The 8,263-nt window shown below is 51.7% G+C and overlaps 1 pseudogene; it reads right to left on the reverse strand.

The window, feature by feature from the left end:
- On the reverse strand, positions 1-7,190 carry LOC129401838 (protein Wiz-like; annotated as a pseudogene).
- Between the last annotated feature and the right edge of the window lie 1,073 nt (positions 7,191-8,263).

The raw sequence follows: 8,263 nt of genomic DNA on the forward strand, positions 1-8,263 counted from the left end.
TTGACCTGGCAGGGGGCAGCTGTCAGCTCTGAGCTCTTCCTGCTGGGGAAGCCCCTGGGGGGCGTGGCCAGCAAGGGTTTCCGTGGCCTCATGGCTCAGTAGGGGCTCCCGGCCTCCCCTGAGCAAGCACCTTGGCGGGACTTGGTCGCTCCACTCGGGAACTGGGGGGTTCGGAGGATCCCAGGTCTCACGAGGTGCGTGCGTGCACGTGTCCGGAGTGAGTAGGTCCACGGGGACGGGAGTGAGCCAGGACAGGGGGTCTTTGGGGGCTCTGCGAATGGCCATCGAAGGCAAGCGCAGCCCCACCTGGCTGCCCCCACGGGCCAGGGAATCCCCCAGGCCCCAAGTGCTCTGCTGGGGGGAGGGTGTCCCGGCTGCAGTGTGCCCGGCCCCCTGGGGACGAATGGAGGCTCTGGCTTGCTCCTTTGGAAACGGAAAGGAAAGAGGGAGGAGAGGGTGCAGGAGGGTGTGGACTGCGCGCGTCAGGGCGCCTCGGCCACGGCCGTCTGTGCCTGCGGGGCGGGGGGCTCTCCGGGAGGGGCGTCCACTCTGGAGAAGCTCCTGTCCAGGATGCGCCGCGGCAAGTGCCGCGCCCCCTCCTCCTGGGTGGACAGCGGCCTCCGGAACTGCGCCTCGCAGAACCCGCCCCTGAGGGGACAGACGTTGCCCGCGGACTTGACGAGTGACGTCTGAGGGGGTCGTGGCCCCGGGGAGGGGCCGGCCGGACCCGGGGAGGGGGCTGCCGACCTCCTCTCGCTTCTGTCGCAGACCGCCAGCGTCCTCCCCGCCCGGGCCCCAGAGGCGCTGGCCGGGCGCGCTTGCCGGCGCTCACACTCGTTGCTGCTCGGCCGCTGGTGCTCCTCGGCCTTCCCCGAGCCTGGAGGGCCGAGGCCAGAGGCCGCTCGCTGCCACCAGCCGCGCGCCCAGCTCCAGCCCCGGCTCGCCACAGGCGCTGCGCCCCCCACAGCCAGGCCACCGGGGCCACCCCAGCGGCGGCCGCTCGTCACCCTCACGCCTGTGGCCGGCACCGCGGAGCTTCCTGGTGCAGGGACGGCCGCCCCGGATGGAGCTGCGATGGGCGCCCACCTTTGGGGGCCGCCGCTTGGTCCCCTCGCTCAGCGTCTCCATGGGGGCCTCATTCCCGCACCGCTCGGTCACCCCAAACTGCCTCAGGGGCGCCCGCCCGCGCGAGGCCGCCAGCGCCTTGCGGGTCTCAGTCGAGGCCGCGCAGCTCGCAGCAGGCGCCGGTGGGCGAGGGGGCGGCCTTGGCCGTGAAGGGCAGCTCGGTCTGGCGCGGGTCTTGGCCGTCACCTCAGGGGGCGGGCGGGGGTCCTCCCACAGGGGCCGCTTGGGGGCCACGGAGCCTCGGGAGCCGCCGGCTGCCGCCTTGGCACGGCTGAGGGGCGCCAGGATGAGCCCGCGGGGGGTGCGGCCCCGCCCAGCGCCCGGGGTGCCCGGCCGACCCGCCGTGGACACCAGCGGCAGGGCACTCTGCACGGCCCGGCCACCCGGGGAGGCCCGTCCTCCACCAGCGCAGGGGCAGGTCCCCGGCCCGCGGCTCCTTCTTGACGAGGGGTGGCTGGGGCTTCTGTCTGAGGGTTTCCCGCGGGCTCAGGCCGCGTCTTAGGCTTGGCTTTCTGCCCTTCCCGCGGCGGCGGCGGCGGGGGCGGCGGCAGCGGCGCGGGCAGAGCGGCGGGACCCGGACCCGGGGACCCGGGCGGGGGCGCCCCCGCCGGCGCGCGCTCCGGCCCCCCCCCCCCCCGCGGGCGGCCCCGCCATGACCTTGCCGTCAGCTTTTGTGACTAGGCCCTGGGCGGTGGAGAGATCTGTTCATACTTATGAACTAAAATGATCAGTTTGGCACCTTATAGATTTGTTAGAATAACCTTGAATCAATTAGTTCTCCCTTAGGGGCTGGAGCGATAGCACAGAGCGTAGGGTGTTTGCCTTGCACGTGCCCGATCCCGGTTCGATTCCCTGCATCCCTTAGGGTCCCTTGAGTACTGCCAGGAGTCATTCCTGAGTGCAGAGCCAGGAGTAACCCCTGTGCATCGCCAGGTGTGACCCAAAAAAGAAAATAAATAATTCTCCCTTTATTTATAATTTGCATATTACAAGATTATTTTGTTTCTGTTTGGAGCCAAATAGGTGGTGCTCAGTGCTTACTCCTGACTTTAAACTCAGGAATTACTCCAGGTGGGGTTCGGGGACTGTAAGGGATGCCAAGGATCAAACCCTATCAGCTGCGTGCCAGACAAGCGCCCTCCCGAAACGCTGTGTTATCACTCTAGTCCCATGTGGAGATGATGGCTTGGTTGGTTGGATTTGCTTTTTGGGTCACATCTGGCAATGTTCAGGGGATAATCTTGGCTCCGCACTCAGGAATTACTCTTGGGGGTGCTGGGGGACCTACGAAATGCCGGGATCCAACCAGTCAGACCCATGCAAGGTAAACACCCTCCCGGCTGTACTCTCACTCCAGCCCCATGAATGAGATTTTTCAAGGAGAGAGCTGCCCGTCTCATTTGTCCTTTGGTAATCTGACTTATTTTGCCAAATGTTAAGTCTGCACTGCACTGTAGCACTGTCATCCTGTTGTTCATGATTTACTCGATTGGGCGCCAGTAATGCCTCCATTTGTCTCTGTCTCGTGCTAATGTAGCCCAATGGCATCTGCGGGCTCCAGGAACATGAAGTGAGGCCCGTTATTGTTCCTGTTTTGGGCATATCGAATACGCCAAGGGCATTACAGGCTCTGCCATAATGTTAAGTAAATTTTCTTAATATGTTTCCTAAAATGATGATATTCTACCATGTTTGTGAATTCCCTAATGGGCTTATGCTGTTTGCCTTGTGTTCCTTATTGCTTTTAGGCCACACCGGCTGTGCTCAAGGCTTACTCCTCGCTCTATGTCGGAATCACTCCGGCTGGGGCTCAGAGGATATGTGGTACCAAGGGATCGAACCCAAGACAGCCGTGTTCAAGGCAAGTGTCCTCCCCGCTGTGCTATTGCTCCAGGCCTTTTTTTTTCTTTTTGGGTCACACCTGATAATGCACAGGGGTCACTCCAGGCTCTGCACTCAGGAACCACCCCTGATGGTGCTCAGGGGACCCTATGGAATACTGGGAATCGAACCCGGGTCGGCCGAGTGCAAGGCAAATGCGCTACTGGCTGTGCTATTGCACCGGCCCCGTGAAACCAATTCTTCTTAAAATAATCCTTTTACTTGTTTCACTCATGGTTGTCCCTACATGGGAAATATTGTGAAACTTTTGCTGAGTATCACCAGGGGGGGGGGAAATAAAGAAAACAAAACTGTCATTAGCCGTCAGAATAAAATAAACTCTTTTTTTTTTTATTTTCCACCCCTGGTGATACTCAGAGATTACTCCTGCCCTGCAGTCAGGATTTACTCCCGGTAGTGCCCAGGGAACCATATGGAATGCCAGCGATTGAGCCCCTGCTGGCCACGTGCAAAGCAAATGTCTAGCTGCTGTACTATGGCTTCAACCCTAATCATGAATTTCTATAAAATAAGCTGAATATGAATGTGTGATGATGGCCAGGACCTGAGTGAGAAGTGAGAATTAATAAATGTGAGAGGGTGAGGGGAAGGGTACTGAAAATGGCTTTCCTCAGCATCGCACCACCAAAATGGAGCAGGGGTTGGGTTAGGCAGTGCCACCGCGATTAGCATCTATGGAGGGAAGACAGTGATTTGGGCTCAATTAACTTTATGCAGGGAAAGCGACAGAGGCTGTAGGTGGATGATGAGTGTTTCAAAAATGAGTGACTGAGGGGCTGGAGCAATAGTACAGCGGGTAGGGCGTTTGTCTTGCACCGGCCGACCCAGGTTCGATTCCCAGCATCCCATAGGGTCCCCTGAGCACCACCAGGAGCAATTCCTGAGTGCAGAGCCAGGAATAACCCCTGTGCATCCCAGGTGTGACCCAAAAAGCAAAAAAAAGAAAAGAAAAGAAAAAAAAAGAAAAGAAAAGAAAAGAAACGAGAGACTGAGAATCAACTGGAAGTAGGCTCGTGATCAAAGGGAGCACTCCAATCCTGGGTGCAGTATTTAAGGGGCAGGAAGGATAGAGACCCACACACATACAACAAATTTCTTTGTGTGCGTGCATGTGTGTGTGTGTGTGTGTGTGTGTGTGTGTGTTAATTGAATCACTGTGAGATATAGTAACAAGTTTCTTGAGGGGGTTACAGTCATACAATGATACATACTATTCCGCAACCAGTGTACATTTCCCACCACCAATATGCCCAGTATCCCTCCTGCTAACAGTCCCCTTGTGCCTGCCTCTTTGGCAGGCACTTTTCTTCTTTCTCTCTCTGTCTCTGTCTCTGTATCTCTATGTCTCCACCTATCTCTGTCTGTCTGTTTATCTGTCAGTCTCTGTCTGTCTCTATCTCTGTCTCTCTCTGTATCTATCTTTCTCTCTCTTTCTGGGCATTGTAGTTTGCAATACAGATCCTGAGAGTCCATCATGTTTGGCCCTTTACCCACTCTCAGCACACATCTCCCATCCAGAGCAATCTGTTCCAACCAGCATTGTCAATAGTGGCTCCTCCTCTAAACCAACTGTCTCTCCTCCAGCCCTGAGACAGGCTTCCAATCACGAACCAATCCTCCTGGCCCTTGTTTCTATTGTCCATGGTTGTTAAACTTATACTATACGGGTTTGTTTTAATCCCAAAAATGAGTGCATTCTAAGTCTGTTTGTCTCCTGCTGACTTACTTCACTCTGCATATTCTCCATGTCCATGCATTTATAAGCGAATTGCACAGCATCATTTTTCCTAACAGCTGTATGGTACATAAACCACTTCAGGCTCTTCACCCTGCCCCAGCCTGAAGTCCAGCCCCTGCACAAGAGAAAATTGGATCCTCGGAGTTTTGCCCCAGAATTGCCTCCCTTGGGTTTGTTTTGAGGGGCCACACCCGACAATGCTCAGGGCTTACTCCTGGCTCTGCACTCAAAAATCACTCCTGGCAGTGCTTGGGGCACCATTTGGGGTGCAGGAGATTGAGAACCCGGGTTGGCTGCATGGAAGGCAAATGCTCTACCCCAAGAAAGGGTTCTTGAGAAGCTCTAACTCATGGTAGAGAAGTAAATGAAGATAATGTCCAGGAAAGATATTGAGACCTTCACTGAACCAAAGTACCTATGAATTCATGGACACTGCAAGAGACCTGGGTAAGGAATAGTGAGAGATGGGAAATTCACCCCCTAACAGGAACCCCAAGATCAGGATAGTCCCTGAGGAAAACAGGTTTAGACAGAGGGAAGCAGACAGGCATGTCCAGGCCAGAATAGAATAGCAAATTGACATGTAATCTATCCTTTAAGGATGCTGCTGATTATTCATTTGTAATATCCGGGTCTCTGTCTACATGCACCCCTTAATTGTGCCGTGTCTACTCACAGTGCTGAACGTGTCTGTCAACTTCAACAGCGGCTCACATGACAGGAACCAGGATGCTGGAGCAATATGGATGAATAAATGGCTGCTCTGTGTGCTATCTGTTTGGGTGAACCTAAAGCTTGGACACTCCTGATGTGTATTCCATTCTGTGTGACCGAGCTCGCTGGTCAGAGCTCTCAAATCAAACCATTTTGGAGCACTGGAGGTAATGATACAAAAGATTCAGAAGAGAAATCTACAGAATCTGATGGTCCTGTGACTCTCTGAGACAGGATCTGGGGAGAGGCCAGAATGATTTCATGTAAAATGGAGATCCAATACTATGACTTATAAGACTAGAATGAGACCATGTATATGGCGCTGGAGCAATAGCACAGTGGTTGGGCTTTCGCCTTTCACTCGGCCGACATGTGTACGATTCTTCCGCCCCTCTCTGAGAGCCCGGCAAGGTACTGAGAGTATGGAGCCCGCACAGCAGAGCCTGGCAAGCTAGCTGTGCGAATTGGATATGTCAAAAACAGTAACAATAAGTCTCTCAACGAGAGATGTTACTGGTGCCCACTCGAACAAATCAATGAGCAACGGGATGACAGTGACAGTGACAGTGAGAATGAGACCAGACAGATCGTTCATTGGCTAGGGCATTTGACTGGCATGTGGCCAACCAGAGTTTGATCCCTGGCACCCCATAGGGTGCCCTGAACACCAAGAAAGGTAACTCCTGAGTGCAGAGCCAGAAATAAAACCTAAGCATTCCTGGGTGTGATCCAAAAAGCCAAAGGAGAAAAAGTAAAAAGAACTGATTATCAGTTTCTGGAAAATATTATGGAACACATGAAAGCTGTCAAGTTAAATAAAACCAATCTAAGCTACATATGACTTAAATGTATCATAGAGGTTAAATATAACCTCTATGATTATATTTAACCTCTATGATATAAAATATATAATTGATTAAAAAATTACTCAACAAGATACTAACTTTACTTCTCTGGAAATAGCCAGCTGGAATAGTTTTACAAAAATGGAAACAACAGGAGTCAGAGATAGTACAGTGTGGAGGGTGCCTGCCTTGCACATGGCAGACCCGGGTTCGATCCCCTACATCTCATAGGGTCCTCCACACATACCAGGAGTGATCCCTGAGTGCAGAGCCAAGAGTAATCTATGTATAATTCTGGTTGTGACTAAAACACAAAACAAATAGAAGCAATAATTCCTCCTAAATGATGTCAATAACTCTTTAAAAATTCTTTTCGCATTAATTCTTCATTTTATGAAAAATGACAGCGCTTTTACACATTCTACTGACATAATGGGTAAGTCACATTCACACCAGCATGTTGGGACACTTCTCTCAAGTTCACCAACCGATCTGTTATATATACTTTGTCTAGGTCCTCATCCAACGAACAAGGAAGTGATGGACACAGTAATTCTACAAGATACGGTTTGGGGAGTATTATTTTGCTTCCAATTCATGATTGGTTTTATTGGAAATTCATTGTTGCTTATGCTATATGTCAAAACCGTTCTGCAAAGAAATAAGCCAATAGATTGGATATTTACCCACTTAACTTTTGCCAATATGATGACAATTTTATTCCCCGGGATTCCGGAATTAATCTCTTTCTTTGGAATAAGAAATTTTCTGAGCGACGCTGGTTGTCAGGCAATTTTATTCTTTTACCGAGTGGGCCGGGGTCTTTCCCTCTGTACCACATCTTTCCTCAGTGTGTTCCAAGCCATCGTGATCACCAACAACCATGCTCAGTGGGCGTGGTTCAAATCAAACATCTACACATGCATTTCTTCTGCCTTCCTCTGTTTCTGGGTACTCAACATGCTGATCTATGCATGGCTTATCTTGATAGTGAAGGCCCCATTCAACATTACTGGAACTGAAGACTTTTATAACCAAAACTACTGTATAGCACGTGATGCTGAGAGGAATGGAGTGTTTGCATTCCAGGGAATAATGACTTTAAGAGACCTGCTATGTGTGTTCCTCATGATCTGGACCAGCGTGCACATGGTAAAGTTCCTCTTCACCCATCGCAAGAATGTCCAGCACATCCGTAGGCACAGTCTCTGCCCACAGTCCTCTCTTGAGATCAAGGTCACCCACACCATCCTGGTCCACGTGAGCTGCTTTGCTTCTTTTTACTGTATCAACTGCTGCCTTACCGTTTATGTATCACACCGTCATGATATACGAAGGTTAGGAAACATCACTGTTTTTGTGTCTTCCTGCTATCCAATGATCTGTCCTGTCTTGCTGATAAAAAACCTTCGAGGCCCCTTCCTGAACTACACCTTTGGAAAGATGAGGAAATGTTTTCCACAAACCACTGCCGTCAGAGACTTCAAAACTCTCACACCAGCTGTGACACAAAGTTCTCAGGACGGAAAAATTCCCCTGCAAGGTTAAGTGATGGGGGTTTAGAGAATTAGCCCAATGGGTTAATTCTCCAAATTCTCTTGCTTTGCACATATCCTGCACAGGGCCAGGAGTGATTTCTGAGTACAGAGCCAGGAATGAGCCCGTAGCATCAGCAGGTGTGACCAGGGATAAAAGGTGGGGGACTAGGGCTTAAGTGATGTAAAATGAAAGAAAATAACATTTTTTAAAATTATTGAATCACTATGAAATATTAACAAAGCTTTCATGATTGAGTTTCAGTCATACAATATTTCAACACCCAACCACTCCCCTTCCAGTGTATATTCCCCACCACCAATATCCCCAGTATCTCTCCTGCCACTGCCCCCTAGCCTGCCTCTATGCCAGGCTCTCGCTCTCTCTCTCTCTCACTCACTCT

The sequence above is a fragment of the Sorex araneus genome, chromosome 2 (assembly GCF_027595985.1).
Source record: "Sorex araneus isolate mSorAra2 chromosome 2, mSorAra2.pri, whole genome shotgun sequence".
Classification (NCBI taxonomy): Eukaryota; Metazoa; Chordata; class Mammalia; order Eulipotyphla; family Soricidae; genus Sorex; species Sorex araneus.